The sequence below is a fragment of the Papaver somniferum genome, chromosome 9, assembly GCF_003573695.1.
Source record: "Papaver somniferum cultivar HN1 chromosome 9, ASM357369v1, whole genome shotgun sequence".
Lineage (NCBI taxonomy): Eukaryota > Viridiplantae > Streptophyta > Magnoliopsida > Ranunculales > Papaveraceae > Papaver > Papaver somniferum.
Window position 1 is genome coordinate 18,849,614 of NC_039366.1, and position 24,254 is coordinate 18,873,867.

At 36.6% G+C, this 24,254-nt stretch overlaps 1 long non-coding RNA gene across 1 annotated transcript; it reads left to right on the forward strand.

Annotated features, from left to right (window-relative positions):
• The first annotated feature begins 205 nt into the window (after positions 1–205).
• LOC113309189 lies at positions 206–1,757 on the forward strand. The gene is made up of 2 exons (XR_003340436.1): positions 206–518; positions 1,011–1,757. It is a non-coding gene; the product is annotated as an uncharacterized LOC113309189 (long non-coding RNA).
• Positions 1,758–24,254: the final 22,497 nt, after the last annotated feature.

Sequence of the window (24,254 nt, forward strand, 5' to 3'; positions counted from 1 at the left end):
AATTAGACTACTCGAACGTGTCATTATCGGACGAAGAGGAAATCATCAGAATAGTGAGAAGGGAAAAAAAGTATTTTTGCCATTAGACGAACTGGGCTGCCCTTATCCTTTTCAGCGGGTGTCCCATAAATTTCCTTTGGTCTTATCTAGACCGAATCAGGAAGATAAACACTTCTTATTTTCTTCTTCTTTTTTCTTATTCTCTTTCTTCTTCTCTTATCTCATTATTCCTCTGGTGATTCAGAGAGAAATATCTGCTGGGAAATTTCTAAAGAAAATTTTTGAAACAAATGAATCGAGGATGGTTGTGATAGATTAGTTTATGGAGTTCGATTATAGTTTGAAGAATATTAAAAGAAAGATGAACCAGGGAGAAGCAGAACTAGGGTATATAGATTTCATTTAGGGTCTGAAGGTTTATAAGATGAAATTTAGAGTTATGGCTGGATGAAGAGACGAGGGTTGAGGTTTAATTGAAGTTCTAAACCTGTCCTGGTGATGAATCGACATAAAAGAAGGTAAATTAGGGTTTCTTTGTTTAATGTTCAATTCGTGATATTTTGATTGATAACTTGGTAATTAGTTTCGGGTTTGTTCTCAATTGAAGAATATTTAGATGTTTTGGGTTTAATTTCAGTCTCTGTAAGATTTGAGTAAGAAATTAGGGTTCATCCTATTTAAGGTTAGTTGATTTGGAATTGGGTCTGTGGTGAGGATAACTGGAATTGTTGTGCTAAAATCTAATAAAAGAAAATTAATATTGAGTTGTGTCAGTGAAAGTTAAAAATTAGAGTTAGGTATAGATGCTTGTGCTACTGTTGTAGGTGTTAATGATTGAGTTGAATGAGACTTGAGATATAAGTATAGAAGTGTTGATGGAGGAGTGAGTCTGAGTTGTGGATGTAGTAATTGGGATAATAGAGATTCAAGATTGAATGAGCAGTGCTGTCTGCAATAAAGTTTCAGATCGAGTTTGTGTTAAATTGCTGAGATGAAGTGTTTGATTGTAGGTGCAAGTGAAATAGAATGAAGATAAGGAGATGATGCTGAGAGTGTTGCAGGGAAGGCGGAGATGTCGTTAAAGTAGTATGAATTGAAGGAGTTATGACAGAGATTGTAGTTTTGGTTTGTATTGGGTTACATGGGATACCAGTGAACGGTGGAGTTCTGGGAAGTGATTCTGGTGATGTTGTGTTAATGAGAATTTGGTTTAAGCCTGTAGAGTTGCAATCAAGGATGATACAGCTACAGATCAAATTGCAGGTGTGAGTTGTGGATGTGCATAGGTGGTGTTATTGACTTTGCAGATGTAGCAAATGAGACGAAGAGATTAAGGCTTGAAGATGCGGTGTTCCCAATATTGGATGTTTAGATGATTGAGTTAGGGGATGTATGAATTTGCAAGTGAACTGAACTTGGTGGTTGAATTGCAATATGCAAGGAAGATGCATGAGATGTGTTTGAAAGGAAAACGTGATTTCAGAGAGTGAAAGAATGAAGCTGAAATGGGTGTTGCAGGTGATAATATAATTGGTAGTTAAGGGAAGTTGGAAATGCATCATTTTGTCATAGGATGTGTGTTGCATCATGAGAGTGCATTAGGAGTAGTGACCTAAGCAATGGCTTTGGCCAGTGTGTATTCAGCTTAGCTGACTCGTTTTAGTATTTCTGACTCAGTCAATCTGACTGAGTCAAATGTAAATTTGTCTCGCCTGAATCAGTCTTGTGGACTGAGTTAATTCATCGAGTTTCCTTATTGTGACCGAGTTGACCTTGACCGATTTCGGTTTGACTCAGTTGACCATTTGACTAGGACCTTGACATTAGACGTTGACTTTTAGCTGACCCTTTGACCGTCAGTGACTGTTATTTGACTCAGATCGACATGGGCCTGTTTAGTGGACTTGGACTACAAAATCAACCTAATTGAATTAGTAAACCCTTAGATATGCTAAATGTAGAGAACGAACAGATGTAAAACCATAAATGAGTTTAGGACCATTAGATAGTTCAGTTAGCCTATAACTAGAGACTTGTTTGAGATTATGTTATGAAATTTGTGTGAGTCTTTTGGATAATTTCTTGGAGTGCTTATGTGATCAACAGTTAGTCTATATTAACAATGAACCATTCAAAGGATGAACTAGTGGAATGTGGATTTCAAGGTAGCCGTGGCTTGGCATCAAATAAGGTGGGAACCTTGTAACCTTCTTGTAATCATTAAGCTTTTCATTTATATGCGGGCATGATGAGACTTTATTATCTTTGTGCACGATTGCGTGTACTTTGATGTACTATTCTTGTATCTTTGAGTATGATGTTTATGTTGTATCTGTATGTATGATGTTTGCTATGATGTGTTTTTGTGTGATATGTATTTTGAGATTTCCCTGCGAGGAGTGACAGTGTTTCCCACGGCTCCTTGCTAAGTTAAGTAAGGTGGATGCTCTTACGTCGACAATATTATCTAGTAAATCGGATGCTCTTCTGTTTAAATATTACTTAGTAGGGAGGATGCTTTTCCATTTGAATATTATTATATTTTAATTTTATTGTCTTAAGATAGTAGGGTGGATGCTCTTCCGTTTGAATATTACATAGCATGGCGGATGCCCTTCCGTTTTAATAATATATATACAATTTTATTTGGGTGAAATCACTCGTGTGGATATTATACTTGATTTACTAACTTTCTGATCTTGATTGTAATATTCTGAATCATTTTTTGTATGAGCACTCTATGTGGACGAAGTTATTATTACTGATTAGGGTTTGTTCTCGCATCGTCTTCTCCACTGAGTTTGGCGATGTTAGGATAACACTTGCTTCTGTCGCATGGATTGCTGAATGTTTCAATTTGTTATCGTTCTTAAATCATTATTATTATTCTAGATTTGTGGAGCATGTTAGTGATTACTTGAATGTTATTTGTTTCCATTGGGCACTCCTTTGGGATGATGTTCCCACTTTTTCCCACTTCAGTTTCAGAGATCAGAAGAAATAGTGCGCGTGAAGATATCCATTTTCGTAGCTTAAAGTTTTAGTGAACTGAAGATGTTTGTCTATATTTTCTATGTATGTATTGTTTGTTAATATGTAAAACAAAATATTATTATATTCATATCACTCGAGATATTTTCACTTATATACTATTAGAGTATATGGGATTGTTATGGGAATCCAGTTCATGTAATTTTGATTCTTAGAATTCGATAATATGGATTTGATGCTTCAATTAGGTTGTAATTCTATTAGCTAAGCAGTTTTAGTATTTGGGACGTTACATCTATTCCTTAATACTATGTCTAACTAGAGTATCATACACACAGCTTCACAGTTATGTTTTCAATATGCACGACTTGAAAAATACGTTAAGGAATGAAACATTTCAAGTCAAATATTACTAACCTCAAGAGGAAGGATGATGTCGTCGTCGTAGCTCCTTACTTCTTCACATTCTTCAAGTCTTCACGTAATACTTGTAAATCTCATATCCTAATATTTTCATGCTAACCCATACGAAGTTGACTCTAGCATATAATCAAGCGACTCTTTAGAAGATTTTTGATTCACTAAAATCTGAAAATTAAACTTGACTTACCAACGCTTGGTGGGTTCAGCCGAGCAATTATCTAACAATCTCCCCCTTTGTCAATTTTAGTGACAAAACTCTTACATCATATGGATAAACAAATTACAAGAATTCGTTACACATCCGCTTGATTCCTGATTCAACAGCACAGTAAAACTGCTTACATTCAATCCTTGAAAATGCCGTTGTTGAAATTATAATAACAAAGAAAAAGAGTATTATCTTTGTTAAATCACACGTCTTTGTTATACCAATTTATATGACATATTACTCCCCCTTAGTATGTGATTCACTCTTTCGTTAGATAAACGTTCACCTAGTTCCGTATGTATTCCCAAGCCTCCAACTTATAAATAAGTCACGTACTTGGAACAATTCCTGTGTGGTTCGTATTCCAAACAGTAAAGGAACAACAAATCTATTTGGTATCAACTCTATTCAACCAAATGATATGAGTCGGACAAAGGCTCTTCCGTTTATCTTAACATATACTACTTCGTCAGATCCTTAGATCTATCTTATGTTCAATTACCGAAGTAATCGTTTAAGGTTAATCCAACAACACCTTTAATTCGAAGAACTGTGTTGATGCCGATATACTCAATTAATCAATCCAATCTACCACAAGGATAAATCGATTATTAATTGGATCCTCTTTTACTGAAAAAAGTATTGTGCACATCAAAGATCTAAAACCCAAGACAGATCTTCAATAACTTCTTTGTCTTCAAATCTTCTTAAATCTTCGATAAAAACCTGCACACGATCACTTGAATCTCTTGTGATCAATCATGCACTGAACAAAGTCTGTTAACAATGAATTATCACAAGATCGTCTTTAGAACTAACAACAGTCTAAATATCCCTGTCGAAACTCTGAACTAGTTTGTGTGAATCTTATATCAGAAGAGCAGATTCTCAAGAATAAAAAAACTAGGTGCAATCATATTTCAACGAACGTTAGTCAATCAAATCAATCGAAAACAAAAGATAAATCGCAATTATCTAGTTTCCCACCAATGGTACACGCTAGAGATTCTCAATCCTAAAGAAGACTTTAAACTGAGCGGCCGTAAGCGATTTCTCCTAATTAGGTTACTCTCCTCTCCGAATAGGCGGCTACACCAGTAACAACAACAAAAGAGGAAGTCTGTTGTTACGAAGGATTAGTTTGCTAGAAAGGCAAACTTCAAGTATTTATAGACAAGGAAGTTTGGACACCAAGGAATTTCCAAAACCAAAAATATTCTCAAGATACTCATTAAAGCACAAATTCGGTTTTCATAATTCTTGGAAATGCTTTACCCAAAAATAACGATAGAAATCTTTCGGAAAATCTAATTAGTAAATGCACATTACTAATTCTGGAATTTCCCTACAAAATGAAATTAATAACCTTAATTTAAAGATTCTTAACTTACTTATGTTTCGATCCTGAGATTCTCTTCCCTTAGCCGTTAAGGAATATCTTTGAACAATTAAAGAAATAAACATTCACAACACGTGTTCAAAGTTTGTCGACGTCTTTACTTTGTAAGTTCTCTTTCACACTTACAACCTTGAAACCGATTTGCCACACTTCCAAACAAGTTTAGAATTGGTTCATCTGATTTTCAAGAAATATGTAATTGATCAAACAAACATTCAATCACAATCATGGGTTTAACGGTTCTACCAAAATAAGTTTCGGTTCTGCCTCCATGTAAGTATTGTGCATAGTCACACTATCTTTCCAAAATTCGGTTGACTAGGTACTAGGATCGGTTTCCCACATATATATGGTATCTAACTTATATGTGTTGCACATGTCTATAGGATCGGTTCCTCTTTGCCTAAAAACGTGTTGCACATGTTCATAGGATCGGTTCCCCTTTCTGCTATAAACTTTGTTGCACCCCATACAAGGATCGGTTCCCCTTGTGATGTATTGCACCTCTTACTAGGATCAGTTCCCCTTTCCCATATTCGGTCAGACACACAAACCCGATCATACCACAGGTGATTACTTAAGATCGGTTTTACTAATAAAAGTTATGCCAATACATAAGTCAGGCCTTTGTGAATAGTTCTACCAAGAACACAACAAGTTGTGAGCGGTTATACTCAATCACACATATTGGTTGTTCATAAGATATGAAATGAATTATGAACTTACTTCTGTAGAACACATTTAAACATTGTTCCCTAGGATGAAATCCTCACCTCATACCCATACATAATCACAATAACATTCACATGATTATGGCAGTGTCTTATCTACAAAGTTTAATGGTTAAGAAATAAACCTCGTATTGTATTCCTTAATACTATGTCTATCTAGAGTTCAAATATGCTTCGCAATTATGTTTTCGATATGCACGACTTGAAAGATACGTTAGGGAATGAGACAGTTCAAGTCAACTATCACTAACCTCAAGTGGAATGATGATTGTTATCATTGTAGCTCCTTGCTTATTCACATCTTCAAGACTTCGCAATACTTGTAATGTCTCATATCCTAATACTTTCAAGCTAACCTATATGAAGTTGACTCTAGTAAATAATCAAGCGACTCTTAAGATATGGATACACACAACATTGGAGGTCTATGTAGATGATATGCTGGTGAAGAGTAAAAAAGCTGAAGATCATGTTGACCACTTGAGAGAAATTTTTGAACAGATGCGTCAATTCAACATCAAGATAAATCCAGAAAAGTGTATTTTTGGAGTTGCATCGGGCAAATTTTTAGGTTATATTGTATCTAAGGAAGGAATAAAAGTCGATCCAGAATAAGTACAAGCGGTTTGTGACATTCCATTACCCGTGACTGTGAAACATGTACATAAATTGAATGGATTGTTAGCTTCATTGGGGCGGTTTATTTCACATTCATCATACAAGTGCAAGCACTTTTTTAACATCCTAACTGAAATAGCGGGGGTCTAACACCACCACCAAATATTTCGCTTAACAATCTGTCTGGACAAACTCGAATATACTTTCAAGAGAATTAACAAGACTCAATAAATTAAAAGTATATCAACGAGTTTATATCTCTCTCTTGATTTGATTTACTCAAGCAGATTCTGCGAGTTCTAATCAAATACAAGGAATAACTTGGACGGTACCAAAGACCAATGTCCAAGGATCAATCAATATCAATCAACAACCAAAGGTCGGATTTCCAATTGATTGATTCAAACACACAACCTGTATTATTTCAATTATATAAACAAATATAATGCGGAAATGAAAATAACACAGACACCAGAATTTTGTTCATGAGGAAACCGCAAATGCAGAAAAACCCCGGGACCTAGTCCAGATTGAATACACACTGTATTAAGCCGCTACAAACACTAGTTTACTCCAAGCTAACTTCAGACTGGACTATAGTTGAACCCCAATCAGTCTCCCACTGATCCAAGGTACAGTTGTATTCCCTACGTCTATGATCCCAGCAAGATACTGCGCACTTGATTCCCTTAGCTGATCTCACCCAAAACTAAGAGTTGCTACGACCCAAAATCGCAGGCTTTAACAATAAAAAAATCTGTCTCACACAGACAAGTCTATCAAAGGATCAATCTGTCTCCCACAGAAAAACCCTAAACGTTTTTGTTCCGTATTTTGATAATAATCAAGATGAACAGGAACCAATTGATAATCCGATCTTATATCCCCGAAGAACAACCTAGATTAATCAATCACCTCACAACAATCTTAATTATTTGGTAGCGAAACAAGATGTTGTGGAATCACAAACAATGAGACGAAGGTGTTTGTGATTACTTTTTATATCTTGCCTATCGGAGAACTGTCACGATCTCAAGCCAATCAATATGATTGTACTGTTAGGATAGAAGATGTAAGATCAGATCACACAACTACGATAAAATTAGTATCAGTCTGGCTTCACAATCCTAATAAAGTCTTTAAGTCGTTAACCTGGTTTTAGAAGAAGAAACCTAAGGTTAAAGGAGAAACGACTCTAGCACGCAAACTAGTATCACACGTAAGGTGTGGGGATTAATTTTGCACAATATTAGATGTCTCCTTTATATATCCTTTCAAATCAGGATTTTTCCTTAGTTACAAAGCAATCAATATTCACCGTTAGATGAAAACCTGATTTAGATTCAAGCTAATATTTCTCAACCGTTAGATCGAAAACTTAGCTTGTCATACACAAATGACTCTACGCTTCTAGGTTTGTTAACCGCACCTAAACATGTACATTGTTGGTTCAACAATATTCAACCCAAAGAGGTTAACCATATGCGCTTTTCATACTAACCATGTTCTTCTTCACCATAACTAGTTCAATTGACTCAAATGGACTAGTTAACGAAATATTATGTAACTACACAAGACACAATTGAAGCAAAGATGATTTGATTCACTCGAATCGGTTCATGAACTTTAATAGCCACGTTTTGCAAATGTATTCCTTAGTCTTTTAAGATTAAGTTCAGAAATCATCTTTAGATATATAACCTTATCAAGTTCGCAGACTAGGTTCGCGGACTTAAGACACCGGATAGAGTTTACAAACTCCAGCATAAATTCTTGGGTTCGAGAACTACGCCGGTTCGCGGACTTGTCTCACACAAGTAGTTTGTCAACTCTAGCAGAAATTCTCGGGTTTGAGAACTTCGGCAGTTCGCGGACTGAGTTAGCGAACTTGGCACTTGCCATACTTCCGGTTCTCTTGATCAACAAAGATCGAAAACTTCGATTCAAGGAATCTATTGGTTATGTAATCTAAACTCTCATTCGAATCATTGAAACATTCTTAGAGGACTTTATATAGTTGTTACACTATTTCTCGTCAAAGCAATTTTCAAAGTGATTGAAACATTCATGACTTTCATCACTAGCTAAAGATAAACTTGGCCGAAGCGAAAAGATTACCAACACATATTTTGAGATATAGATAGGTGAGGTATACTCGGCTCGAAATACCAAATGTGTATGATCTAGTCTATATATATAGCATATGACTTTTGTCTCAAAGAGTAGGAGATAGAATAGATAGACTTTTGAGTGACAAATAATTTCAAGTCTCCACATACCTTTTTGTCGAGAAGTTCCACCGGTTCCTAGAGTAGATCTTCTACTTTTATGATGAATCTACACTTACTATCCTAGTCCAAGACTTAGATATAAGAGACTAGAAATCAATACTTATAGTTTTGATCACTAACATTGACAAACATGCTTGAGATAGCAACGCATGCGAGTTTGACATAGCAGTGCTCTAACACTAAGGAAGGGGACCAAATTCGCATGGACAGAAGAATGTGACAAAGCACAGCAACGTATAAAGAATTACCTGATGAATGTATTTATTTTGCAAAAAGCGGAACCAGGAGAAGAATTATTAATATATCTCGGATCAACATCACATGGGTTAAGTGTTGTCTTGCTACGTTTGGATAAAAGAGCAGAAAATCCAATATACTACATAAGTAAAACATGCAATGCCGCAGAGAAAAACTATTCAAAGATCGAAAAGTTAATACTCACACTGGTTTATGCGACACAAAAGTTGCGAATCTATTTTCAAGCCCACAAGATTAAGGTATTGACAAAAGTAGCAATTGAATCAGTAATGAAAAATTCAAAAAGATCAGGAAGAATAGAAAGATGGAATGCACAAGTGGGGCACTTTCAAATCAAGTATGAAATATTATCTTCACCAAAATCGCAAGTCATTGCGGATTTCTTGGTAGAGTTCAAATTAGAAGAAGATGAAAGTGTAGAAGAAATGATGGATGTAGAAAAAGAACATGGAAATCCCAAAGACTTGTTGATAGATCACAGTAGGTGGGAGATACTGGTGGATGGATCGTCAAATGGAGAAGGCAATGGAATCATAATAGTTTTCATTTCACCAGAAAGAGCATGAATGGCTTGCTCATTCAGGTTGGAGTTCGCGTCCACCAATAATAAAATTGAATACGAAACGGTGGTTCACGCATTACGGTTGGAAATTGAAATGAAGTTGGACAATGCACGAATAACTGGTGACTCACAATTGGTAATTCGTCAAATAGAAGGAACATATAGCACGAATGATCCATCTCTACAGAAATACAAGAAGCTTGTCGCAGAGCTATCTTCTCAGATTCCAAAAATAAATTGGAGGCATATATCAAGGAAAGATAATCGTTAGGCAGATGAAATCGCTTTTATTTCGTCTATGATGGTAGAACCAACCACAAGGTGTATAACGATACAGACGCTCTTTTCGCCCTCTATCACCAAGGAAGATGAAATAGAAGATGATGCAGATGTAATGATTGTATACAACAAAGAAGAAGAGCAAGCGAATAAAGACACAGATTGGAGAACTCAACTTCATTTATATTTAGAAAAAGGAAAGTCCCAAGAGATAGATTTGAGGCACACAAGTTAAAGAGTAGAGCGAAAAGTTGTGAACTCAGAAGCGGTGTGCTCTACCGAAGATCATTCCTTGGACCATCTCTTAGATGTTTGACGCGAAAATAGGGAATGGAAATTTTGAAAGCATTACATTACGGGGATGCAGGAAATCATAGTGGAGGAAGGTCATTAGCGTACAAACCAAGGATACAAGGGTATTACTGGCCCTACAAGCATGAAGATGCTAAAGAAGTATCAAGATGGTGCGAAGAATGCCAACGTCACGGAAATAAAATACACGCACCAGGTGCGACGCTAAACTCATCAACAAGTGTTTTTCCATACGGTAAATGGGGCTTAGACATTGTAGGTCCCTTTATACCAGGAACAAGGAAGAGGAGGTATTTAGTAGTAGCAATAGATTACTTTACAAAGTGGCAGAAGTGAAAGCGGTACAACATATCCGAGATAAGGATGTGTTTACATTCATTTGAGAATATCATTTGTAGATTCAGAATCCCCGCGCAGTTAGTCTCTGATAATGGAAAACAGTCTGAAGGAGAAAACATAGAAATGCTACTTAATGCGTTCAAAATACAAAGCGGAAAGTCAACCCCTTTATATCCCCAGAGCAATGGACAAGCTGCGACAACCAACAAAACAATTGCAAATATATTGAAAAATAAGTTGGAAGGATATAACAAAGGATGGTGCGAACAAGTACACAATGCAGTATGGGCATACAGAACAACCAGAAGAGAAGCTACGAGAATGTCGCCTTTTTGTCTGACATACGAAGTAGAAGCGGTGTTTCCAACTGAGGTCATCATATCTCCAACTAAGAAAGAATCATGGGAAAATAATTTAAGCGCGGACTTAATTTTAACAAAACTTGATGATCTAGAACAAAGTAGAGAAATTTCTTTGCAACATATGGAGAATTACCATCAAAGGATAACGCGAGAATATAACAAGCGCGTCAAACAAAGATACTTTCAGCCAGGGGAACTAGTGTTGAGAGAGATACCGCCTTATCATAAAGGAAGAGATGCAAAGTTAGAGAAAAGATGGGATGGAGCATACCTAATAAAGAGAATAATTGGTAGTGGAGCATATCAGTTGATGGACCCCGAAGGGAGAAGCACAGGTCGTAAACTTGAACATACTTGGAACAAATTGTATTTGAATAAATATTATCCGTAAGTCACGCGATGATATCCTCATAAGTCAAGACACAGTCGCATGTAAATGATCCGGAGTAAACACAGTCGAAAATGCGAATTTCTCAACATTCAACAAGGGTGTATTATCAAAGATTATGAATGAAAGCAAAGAATTTTTTCTTCTATATGTGATTCATATAACTCAATAAAAAGGAAAAAAAAGGCCTAATGACACTACAAGAATTCTTTGTGACAACATTTCAGTAGTCACTGAAATCAGGAACTGCGGTGAAGTCACTAAAAACTTATGAGTGACGAAACCCGAGTCCCGTCGCGAAAAACCTAACAACAATGAAAAAAAATATTTTGGTCACAATAACTAAGCTTCAACGATGATATATTCTTCACCACAAAAACTATCGTCACCAAACCCATGTTTTCTTGTAGTGTGATAAGACCTTAAGAGAAGGATGTAGAAGTAAAAACCTCTAATTAGGGAGGCTAGGTATACAATAGTGGCATGCACCCTAGTTCGCATACAACAAGAGGCAATAGTAAGACCTGACGCGCGTCATATTGGGAAAACCTAGTTAGCATGGCTCAGGTGAAAGCTACACCGACCCTGGAGCCTAAGACATGGAGATTTGGGGTGAAACAAAAACCCATCCAGTAGAGCGCCTTAGTTGAAAGATTAAGGTAAGAAGCTCTCTACTAAGGAGTGCAGAAACTCGATCAAGGCGCCGAGGTACACGGTTGAGTCAAGAGTGCCTGGGGCGTCTGGAGCGTACCTGGACGCTCTTGACAAGTCTTGACTATGATTCACTCGGTCCAAAGAAACCCCACTTAGGGTGAGGTCTTGTAACCATAAGCCATACCGGCAGAGGGATAAGAGTCCGCGAAAATAACTGATTGTTGCATTACCTGATGGGAGGATCCCCCCCTAATCCGGTAGGGGTACGCTTCCTTGAAGGGGCAGTCAGGGGGAATATAAGGACGACACCCTCCATTAGGGAGCTGAATTGTGTCAAAGACGCAAATATCATGAGGCTTTTTACTCACTGGAGTATCCAGGCTTGTCGTATTTATGCGATAAATAATACATGCAGAGGCAACAATGCCGAAAAATGATAAGGCGAGATCAATGGGTTATTACATGAAAGTGTAAAAACTGCCTTCGATCTCGTCGCACAAGCACAAACTTTACTTTAGGAAAAGTAAGACCTTTACTTAGGAAGGATTAATAAGACCTCACGAGAAGTAAAACTCATACTAACATCGTTTTGCAAAAATTGCTAAAGAGGAAAACTTATCACATTACGCATCAACATAAAGAGTGTGAGGCAATAGTCGCATGATTTTATCAACACGTTTCTTATAAGGAATATAATAAGAGGCAAGTATGGGAATTAAAACAAAAAGTTATATTATCTTCCTTGTCAAGAAACGAATGTTAAGGATGAGAATATGTTTCATGAAACATCAAAATAAAGGAAAAGGGAAAAAGTTAAACATTATCAGAAGGAACATCATGGTTAATAGTAGAAGCTTCAACATTGACTTCGCTGTTGGGATCTTTGGATAAGACTTCACCATATTTGTCCTTTTCACCTGACTTTCTTGAAGGGGAATTTCAAGATCTCCTTTCTCATCGCTCACATACTCATAATCACTATCAGGCGCTCAGGAAGTTGTTCGTCATCGCTTATGTCAAGAGGAGGAACAATTACCAAAGGAAGTGATTTTTCTAGGAGAATTTTATTCACAAGAGCTTGAGTCTTAATATGAGCTCCGCGAGCGACACCTTTCTCTGCATTTCTCATACCAACCTCCGTAAAACTTTGGAGATATGAACATCTCCTCTCTGCCCGATCTCGAGAAGATGTAAGTGTAATTAAGAGTTTCGCACGTTCTTTACAAACTTTGGCCAAATCAGATCTCAGCTGCGAAATAGTGGATTGATGTGATTTCTCAGACTCTGCAAGAGAAATAGAAAATTGTAATCAGAGCGAAGTTTTCGCAAGGTTAAGATTTACGTAATAATGAAAAGGACAAGTAAGCTGAGGCAGTCAGCTATGCATGAATACCTTCTCTCTGAGAAAGAAGATATTGAGACAAAGCAAGACTACTATCTTTCATATTCTCCATAGCCTTATCAAAATCATCACCAATTAAACCCTTCAGGCGAGATCGAATTTTCTTTTCATCTTGAGAAATGCAAGTCTTTTCTTTCATAAAGGCATTATGAGATTCTTTTAGCTGTGAGTGTGTCTATTTAGGATGATTCATAGCTTTCACCTATCTTACTTTGGATGATTTTTTCATTTTCCGAGGTTAATATCTTCGATGATTCGTCATACTGACTTTTTAGTTTGTGAAGAGATTCCTATTGACTATCACAAATTTTCTGGAGTATAAGATACTGACGCGAAAAGATCACTTCTCCATGGAAAGACCCTCATTCTCATCTGACAAAGTTTGATGTCTTAAATCAGCACTATACAATAATTCAAATAAGTGGGAAACTTGGGAGCCTAATGTCTCATTATGTTGATGTAATAAGTTATTCTCATTTGTTATATTTTCAATCTGATCAAGCGAATACGAATGCTTATTATTTAATTGATTTATCTGGTCCCGCAACCTCTCATTTTCCGCGCGAGCATCTTCAGCGAAAAATTGAAAATCATACCTCTCCTAGACGTGCCTCTGGTTTAGATCTTAATATATGCATAAAGAAATTCAAAATAAATGGATACAGAAGATAATTTATTCCTAAGGAGAGAGAGTTATATAAATAAAGAAATAAATACCTCTGAGAGTTTGATTCTTGTTGTGAAGATTCTCGGATTTAAGAGTCACAGTCTGGAGTTCTTCCTTCAGTTTGCTATGTTCTCCTTCAAGAGTAACGATTCTACGCGAAAATTCCAATATGGTATTACTAGACTCAGAAAATCCTTCAGACAGAACCACGCGATGATAAGCATTCTAAAAGAAAAATTTAATAAGAATAAAATATGAAGAAAGGAAGAATGAATAAAAAGAGCGCGAGCGAAAGAATGCTTACTAAGAAGTCGAGGGAAATATGAACACTTGGATCAATTTGAGAAAAGATTTCATTCCTTGTCGGCTTATTAGGTGGAGAGTCGCATAACAGTTTATTCAGAGCATCGCAGATGCGAAGCTTAGTAGGATCAGTAATAGTCGATTAAGCCACAGTTATAATTTCAGTTAAAACTTGAGCAGCGGAGCTTCCTCCTTCTAAAACCCCAGTATCAATAGGGATAGCTTCAAAAGAAGTAATCTTAAAATAAGAAGAAGCAGGTATAGAAGAGGTCGTGTTTTCCACAGAAGCAACAAAGACTGTATTCTCCGTAGATGAGGGGATACTTGCAAATAAAGGCCAATTCTGCTTAGGGTACTTGGATGTCTTTCTCTGTCTCAGCTCATCAATACGTCCAGCGTTAGAGGTTTGTGTATGTCCCTATTGTCTGTATCTATTTTATTCTGAATTGGGTCACTTGTACAAACTTGTTTTCGTGGTAACCAGGATTATTATTCAGCTTGCAGGGTTGTGAAGGCTTGATGCAGAAGAAGGCGTACAAAAATACTCTCCATTAGTCTCGAGGTTGTCATGGATTGTGCAAGTCTCTGTCTTTGCAGATTTAACATCATTCTCCAGTGTTAGTGGTTGGCACTATTTGATTGATCTTCCTTGTAGTGCTTCAGGGAATAATCTAAATGAGCTTGTTCTGATATTAAGGATCTGTGTTTTGGTACCCTTGATTTGAGTTAAACAAGTAGATACTGCAGAAATGTCTAATTTTTTTATTTTCTTGTTCAGGAATGAATTTGATTCAGACATCAATGGAATACAGTTTTTCTATTAGCCTTTTCGATTTTGTTCATGTCAGTTTTGAATTTAAATTACAGGTGCGGAAATGAAATGGAATATGTTGTTTGTATAGGGTAAATTTGGGTTGAAAACTTAGAGGAAAGATCACAACATTTTAATCCTTGTCTTTTAAAAACCTTTCCTTTAGATCTCAACTTTTCAAAACTTTATGTTCTTTGGATAGGGTAATATCACACTTTCATTGCAGGAGAGTTGTTATCTATAAATCACCCTTTAGATTATACTGGCAAAGATCACAGACACCCAATACATAGATCACACTTTTTAAGAATGATTCATGTATGTTTTTGTTGTAGTGGATGGAGTTTACAAGATTATCAATCGCGAATTTTGTAAGAGTGGAGACTACGATCTCAGAAGTGGAAATCGAAAATTGTGCAATAGTGAAGCCTATAATCTCAGAACTAGAAAATTCCTTGAATTGGGAGGCCGTAGAGTTCCAAAAATATGGTCCACATTTAGGGCAGTGGTTCTTGTACCATTTCCAACGCCTCTTTTGTAGGTACACGAAATAGGATTGCCACGTGTCATACCAAGTAAGGTGAGGAAATCCTAGTCAAAGATCCGTGTCAGTGACCTGTCAAATCAGTCAACATCAGAAGGAGAGATACAAATCCCAAGCGCGAGATATCTCTCCATCCCGAATAAAATAGAAGGACCATCAAGGTACGAAGGCAAATCCACAAAGAGGTTACTTGGTGAAGAAGATAATCCGCGAAGTAGGAATAGTAGGGCGTAAGAAAAAGGACAGTTGTCCCGACAAGACCACTGAAGTCAGCGAAAGCTGGGGGAAAACTTTATGGAATATGCTCCAGGTAAAGCATAAAGTAACCTCGGCAAGATGATATGAGTTGAATGCCATGAAGGTTGCTTAGGCCTATAAATAGAGATCTTTGGACAATGTAAAGAGAAAGATCTTTTGGAGAGGGAAGGGTCTAGAATAAGAGAGAGAGTTAGGGTTTCCTTGTAATTCGTAGGCTTGGAAAAGGGATTAGGGTTTCCTAGTATCCCACGAGTGTAACTTGTATTTCGCTTGAGATTAATAAATAAACTTAAGTTATAAGTGTTTATTATGTCTTATATCTTGCTTATTCTCCATTTGGGTGTGTTGTTGGATTTCCATCAATCACATTTTGGCGTCCAAAAACAAGGATTGAAGATTGGGGGTCAATCCTCATCTAAGAGTTAGAAGAAAGTCGAGGTTGTGAAAATAGGAGATCTAGATAATCAGGGTTGGAAAAAGTTCAGTTGATATTGAAATAGGGATAGGTTGATGGCTAGAGCATCAGATCGAGTAGCACATGTGATAGCAATAAGGAAAAGCAAACGAATGGAAGATAAGAGGGGAAGAATGGAACGGGCTGGAACATCAGCTGTGGGAGACAGACGAGAAAAGAACCAGCGGCAGACGGAAGAAGATGACCTCAGGGAAGGTTCAATGCACACATCCGATACGGATACCGTTGTCGAGGAGGATATGACACGCGAGGAGATGGAAGAGAATATCGGAGAAGAAAACATGACGTTGGACCAGCTAAGGGAGACGCTGGTCCCTACTCTGCGTCATTTCTTAACATTTCTCTTCCCTGCAATATAATTCGTCCCTACTCTGCGTCATTCTCATCATCCTGGTCATCATGTATGCGGTAACGTTCGCCTTGTTGTTCGCGTCTGTCCTCTCTACAGTTAGAGCATAGCTCGGTCAACCTCGCATGCGTTGCTATATCAAGCATGTTTGTCAATGTTAGTGATCAAAACTATAAAGTCTTGATTTCTAGCCTATTAACTAAGTCTCGGACTAGGATAGGAAAAGTGTAGTTGAGCTCAAGGACTTCATGGTGATTCAACGACAACGACGAAGATATACAACAAGGAACCGTGGAACTTCATCAACAAAAAGGTATGTTAAGACTTGAACTTACCTATCACTCGAAAGTCTATCTATTCTTCTCCTACTTATTATGAGACAAAAGTCGTATGCTATATAGACTAGATCATATACACTTGATATTTCGAGCTGAGTATTCATTGCTAATCTTTTACTCGAAATCATGTGTTAGTAAAGCAATTCGCTTTGATCAGGTTTATCTTCACCTAGTGACGAAAGTCATGAAAGTCTCAATCACTTTGGAAATTGCTCTGACGAGAAAGGTGTTGTTGTTCTTCACGACTGAATATCGCCCTCTGGGAATGTTTCAATGATTGGAATGAGAGTTTAGATTATATAACCATGTGTTCCTTGAACCGAAGTTTTCAAACTTTGTTGATCAAGAGAAATCGGTAGGATTGTGGAATTGGCTTGCCATGTACGCGAACTAACAGAAGTTCTCGACCGAGAATTTATGCTGGGATTTCCAAAACTCGTTTGTGTGCTAAGTCCACGAACTGGCGGAAGTTCTCGACCCGAGAATTTCTGCTGAGTTTGGAAAACTCAACCGATTAAATTTAGTCCGCGAACTTGTTTGTGAGCTTAAGAGGTTATGATCTAAAGATGTGCTCTGAACATGAAACATTAATTATTAAGGAATGCTTTATGCAAACCATGGATATAATGTTCATGAGCCGATTCTAATCGAATAAAATCATATTTGTTTCAATTGTGTCTTGTTTAGTTACATAATATATCATAGCAATTGAACAACTCTTAACTAGTTCATTTGAGTCAATTGAAGTAGTTATGGTGAAGAAGAACATGATTAATATGAGATGCTCATATGGTTGACCTTTTGGGTTATCATGTTGAACCAACATATGTGTACTCGTTTGGGCATGGGTTTCCCAAACCCAGTAAACGTGTACTCAAGTGTGTGTGACAAGCTATGTCTTTCGAACTAACGGTTGAGAGATATTGGCTTGAATCTAAATTAGGTTTTCATCTAACGGTGGATAGAGTTTGCTTTGTACCTAAGGCAAAACCCTGATTTGAAAGGATATATATAGGAGACTTCTAGCTAGAGAAAAACTTAATCCCTACACATCTGTGTGATACTAGTGCGCTCGCTAGAGTCGATCTCCATTAACCCTTGATTTTCTTCTCTAAAATCGGGTTAACGACTTAAAGACTTCATTGGGATTGTGAAGCCAGACCGATACTAATTTTATCGTAGTTGTGTGATATGATCTTGCATCTTCTATCGTACGAGTACAATCGATTGATTGGCTTGAGATCGTGAGAGTTCTCCGATAGGCAAGATAAAGACAAACATCTTCGTCTCACTGTTTGTGATTTCTCGACAATCCGCTTGTGTAGTCAGGAAGGATTGTAGAGAGGTGATTGATTAATCTAGGTTTTTCTTCGGGAATATAAGACCAGATTATCAATTTTCATGTTACCTTGATTTTATATCTAAAGACGGAACATAACCTAGGGTTTATCTGTGGGAGACAGATTTGTCCTTTTGATAGACTTTTCTGTGTGAGACAGATTTGTTTATTATCAAGTCTGTGATTTTGGGTTGCAGCAACTCTTAGTTGTGGGTGGGATCAGCAAAGGGAATCAAGTACGCAGTGTACTGCTGGGATCAGAGGCGTAGGAGTACAACTGTACCTTGTATCAGTGGGAGATTGGTAGGGGTTCAACTATAGATCAGTTCGAAGTTAGTTTGCAATAGGCTAATGTATGTAGCGGCTTAATACAGTGTGTATTCAATTTGGACCAAGTCCCGGGGTTTTTCTGCATTTGCAGTTTCCTCGTTAACAAAATTTCTGGTGTCTGTGTTATTTCTTTTCCGCATTATATTTTATATAATAGAAATAATACAGGTTGTGCGTTCGTGATCATCAACTTCTCTAATCCAACTTTTGGTTTTTGATTGTAGTTGATTGATCCTTGGACATTGGTCTTTGGTACCGTCCAAGTTATCTCTCTTTGATAAAGACTCGCAAATTTCTATTTGGTAAAGATAAAATCGAGAGATTGAGATAATAACTCCTTGAGATATTTTTTATCTAGATTGAGTCTGACTTTCTAGTTGATTCTCTAACAAAGTATTACGGAGTTAGTCCATACAGATTGCTAAGCGAAATATTGGGTGGTGTTGTTAGACCCCCGCTTCTTCAATTGGAATCAGAAAAGGCAAACACGCTAAGACCTCATCAGTATGTGCTTGTAGCGACCTGACTCTATGGATTTTCTAGTATCAATTAACGCTTCACCAGGTTTGAAAAACAACCGCAAGAAAAGGTATGACAAACTAACATCTCTTCAAAAAGGGTTGGATGAACAAATCCGGATCAACTATGGTCTTGTTGATGAAATTTCAATTCTTAAGGATTTGATATCTGGAAATGCTTCCCTTAAGAGGTTGAAAAATCTCAGTTGTTCCTCTCTATTTAAAAGTTATAAGTCAGATAGTAATCAACGACAGGATGTTGAGAAAACTAATATGACAAGGAACCAGTCAGACAATCTTCAAAGCATTGGCTCATGTTGCAATCCATCCGATCATTTGCAGCAAGTTTGTATGTCCTTTCAAAAGAGCCTTCATGAGGATTTGCTTCTTCTTCTTCCCGCGATCATTCTGCTCCTTCTGGTTGTTATCGCTTGTTCTACCATAGATTCTTGTCTCACCATCTTTTCTTTCTTGTAACAATAAAGGAAGAATTGTTCTCTAAGAAACTGAAAACTTAAACAGTGAAGATTGTTTTTCTGAGATTGTGACTTTTTATTGAAATTTTTAGATCTAAACTTCTGAACCTTCATAAGATTCCTAATAGGGAGACGAAAAACTATGAACAATTTTAAGCTTGTTTTTCAAGTAGATTTACCAACAGGGTATATCATTCCGAGATGATTTCTAGCACCAAAATGTAGTTGCAGGAAATCTTACAACCACACCCTTAGTAAAATATATAGAACAATTAATCTAAATAATCATCATAAGAATCATAAGAACTTTTATTAAAATCTTCAACTTAGATACAAAGTAATGAGAAAACCCTAACTTGGGAAGAAAAAAATCTTTCTCTCTCCTAAATATCTTGTCTAAGCTCTAAAAAAAATCTCCTGCTCAATACAAGGTCGCTCGGCTCCTTATATAGGAGTTTACATAGTGGATGACAGCTAATAAAGCCCCTAATTTCGGATCTGACGTGCGTCAATGTCGCGTAGACTTTATCATCGACGCATAGTTTCTTTACTACCGCACGCCTCTTCATTGACGTTTGATGTTCATTTTCTGGCTGACAAGACTAGTGATGTCAGTTTGGTGTTTGGATCCTTTACTTGGAGCTATCGCAACAAATATAAAGTTAGAAGTCCTATCGCACTTAATTTGGCTTCAGTAGTCAAACCAATACGAGATGCATTGAATAATCAAGTTTGTGCCGTATAACAAATAACATTTTCAACTGCAAACTAGTAAATCACCGTTGTACTTTTTTTCTTTCTTTCTGTTAGTTAAGGAGTGAGTGAGGCTGTCTGTTTATATTTCTTTCACGTTTTCGTCAAGATTCACATATGATTACAGTAGAACCTCCATATATTGATACTCTATATATTAATAATCCCTACTTATTATTAAAAATTTATGGTCCCAACTTGGGCCACTGAGAAATAATAATAGCCTCTCCAATTTAATATTAATGATTTTTTATGGTTCCTCCTTAAGGTATTTACCTCTAAATAGTAATAATTAATATTATATTAAAAAATATATATTTAGTTACGTTATATTTATGATCAAACAAAATACTTATCTATAGTTGTTTGTGAAAAAATAATTTTTTGGATAACTACAACATCTTTTAACTTGCGGATGCGTAATATCTCATCAACATAAACACCTTCTTGTTGAAGCCAAAATATGTCCAACTTGTCGAGCATGTTTAAACCTTCCAAGCTTCTTGGAAATACAAATTCCAAGATATATACATGCACTTTTATATTAGAACTATAAAAATGCATATACATCATCTAAATACAACTACAAACACATTGCACATACATTGAACTTAATTTTTTACATGTGGGTACTTCTCTATATTAATAACCTCCCTATAGTAATAATTTTGTGGATGCCCAAGAGTATTAATATAGAGAGGTGCTGTAGTCCAAACTTCATATAGCTTGAACTTCTTGTTCGTTTTGTAATGGTTGTGCCACTTCTAGTTCTATGCTTTGCGTGTTCGACTATAAACTGATGTTTCAAGCTTTAGTTCTTCAAAAGAAATGTAGGATAATCTCAAGTCCAATTTTATATTTTTATAGGAAGTGATTTTTGAAGAATGTTACCTTTTAGAAGATTAATTTTGATTGAACTCTAGAGATGTATGAGCATTAGTTTAGTGTTTCTCATACATAGATCCTAGCCCTCTAAAAATGTTGGTGAAGCAAGAGTATTCTCTGAAACTCACTATTTTTGTTAATGTCTTGCCAAAGTTTACATATGAACCATGAATGCCTATTTATATAGGATACATTTGGACTTTTTAGGACTTTATAATGTTCACTAGATATTTCTTAACATAGAAGTATTTGACCGACTGATCCTTTTCTAGTTTTTTCTGAGGTTAAACACATGTTAAAACCGATATTACTTTCTCTTGATTATTTTGGATACGTATGAACTCTAGATAACTCAAGACTTCTCTAAACCTTGTTCACATTAGTTCATATTAGACTTTAAAAAACAGTAAACACCCCATGACAATTCTAGTATTATCTGGACATTACAAATTACATTCCAACAAAGAACAAGCTTCAAATGTTCAAGAAAGCTCACTTTCTATTGTGGATTATCTCAATGAGATAAAATTTATTGCTAACCAATTAGCTATTATTGGTGATTGGATCTCAGATGCGGATCTCTTAATATATAATTAGCTATTATTGGTGATTGGATCTCAGATGCGTATCTGTTAATATATGCTTTAAGTGGCATAGGTTTGAGTTAGACTTCACGAAGAAAAACCAGGCGGCTGCTAATTTGTCTCACGGTTCTCAAGCTTCCTCTCATAGGATAGGTTGGAGATCGAACCCCTGTAAGCTAATGTACTTAGGTGTAGTTCTAGGGATTGGGGATCAAACCCCTATAAGCTAATGCACTTCGGTGTAGTTTTATAGAAAATTGTTCTAACCTATCAAAAAAAAAAAAATGGTTCAGAATCGAGATGTGACTTTTATTTTCCCTGCACTTATTAGATACAGTTTTCTGAATCATGAGTAATGGACTGTGATGGGATTTTATTTAGTGCCTTGAATACAAGTGTTAGTCTTGTATGGGCTTGACCCCTTCAGAGCCCAGGTGATAAACTTTTGTTGCACCAAAACTAGGGCATCAGGAGAATAAAAGGAAAACCTATTTCCTTTTGTTGGTAAGAGAAACTCATGTAAGAGAGAGAGAAAGGGAGGCACCAAAAGGGGGCTAGGGTTCTTGATAGGGGATTAAGGAAAATACCTTGTAACCTTGTTTAATCATAGTGGAATCATTTCATTTTCTTCGCAAGTGGATGTAGATCATCTTTATCGAACCACTATAAATCTGTGAGGGTAAAATATCACCTCGACACGTGGCGAAAGATCTAGACGGGTGCACCATATAATACTACAAGCAACTACACAATAATACCACCTTTTGTAATCCTTATCCAATCTAGTCACTATCTAGTCATCCTTAAGGGCATAAATGTAATTTGATGTAGAATACCACCCTATATAAGAGAAAGAGAGATAGGTTGAAATGGGTTCCATATTCTTCTCTCCTGCTTCTCCTCTCCCTCTACGAGCTAGACTCTAGCTCCTCCTCTTCTCCCATGGATGGAGTTTCAAGTCCATTCACGGATCTTTGTGTAACACCACAAATAATAGTGAAAACAAAGTGGATGTAGGTCTTTTAATTGCCGAACCACGATAAAATTCTTGTGTCAATCTTTATTTTTATGCACTTTTATCTTTTATATTTAATTTTCAATAATTTATGTTCATTCGATCTTGTTGGATGTAGTAGTCAGATTTTATGCAGCTACAAAATCCTTGTGTTGTGTGTGCTTGATTTTACTTTACTTTGATTTCATTTCCATTTTCAATTCTTGATTGATTGTACTTGATTGAGCCATCTGACTGTTAATCCTTTTTGCACTAGTTTTATACCTCGATCTTCAGGATCCCCTGAGTATTTCGATGTGTCTTCTAAAACCCAGGTTACAAAACTTTTGTGAAAGGATCTTTAACTGGCAGACTGGCAGTAAAATGGTGGTAATTGTAAACCTTCTAATTTCATTATCGATTGTGGTGTATGCATCTATGCAAACTACAAAGTCAAATTTGCAAAAAGACCGGTGGACAATTAGAAAAAAGCTTGTGCTACAGAGGAGTTAAGGCAGTAATTCTCCTTTTATTATATATAAACCTTCTCTTTTTACAAAAAAATAAAATACTTCTCAGGTAAGTTCTGTACCTCGAACGAGCAACAAACTTTATGATTTAATCGGCTCGTTCCTTTTGCCTTTTAATTTACTAGAACATAAAGAGATAGTGCTCCTCGTTTGAAAAGCATCGACTAAAGTGTGATTACTGGAAATCCAGCAACACATCCAAATGGAAAGTAAATGATATCTAAGACATGATGACACAAGACCTTAAGTTTATTTATTAATTTTGAGCTAAATATAAGTTACACTCGTGGGTTCTAAGAACCCTAATTCCATTCTAAGCATATGAATTACAAGGAAACCCTAACTCTTTCTCTCTCTCCTATGCTAGACCTTTTCATCTCCAAAATATCCTTCCCCTTACATTGTCCAAAGGTCTCTATTTATAGGCCTAAGTAACTTTAGTGGTATACAACTCATATCATCTCGCCGAGGTTACATTATGCTTCTCCTGGAGCATATTCCATAAAGTTTTTCACCACCTTTCGCTGACTTCACGTCGTCTTGTCGGGACACCTGTCCTTTTTCTTGCGCCCTACTTCTCCTACTTCGCGGTTTATCTTCTTCGCCAAGTAATCTTTTCGTGACTTTTCCTTAGTATCTTGATGGTCCTTCTATTTTATTCGGGGTGAAGAGTTATCTCGCGCTTGGGATTTGTATCTCGCCTTCTAATGTTGACTGATTTGACAAGTCACTGACACAAATCCTTGACTAGGATTTCCTTACCTTACTTGGTATAACACGTGGAAATCCTATTTCGTGTACCTACATTTTGCCTTTTCTTATTCTGTCCAAGTTGATGCGATGATGGAATAAGAACCGTTTCAGTTTCTTAACTGTCACGTTC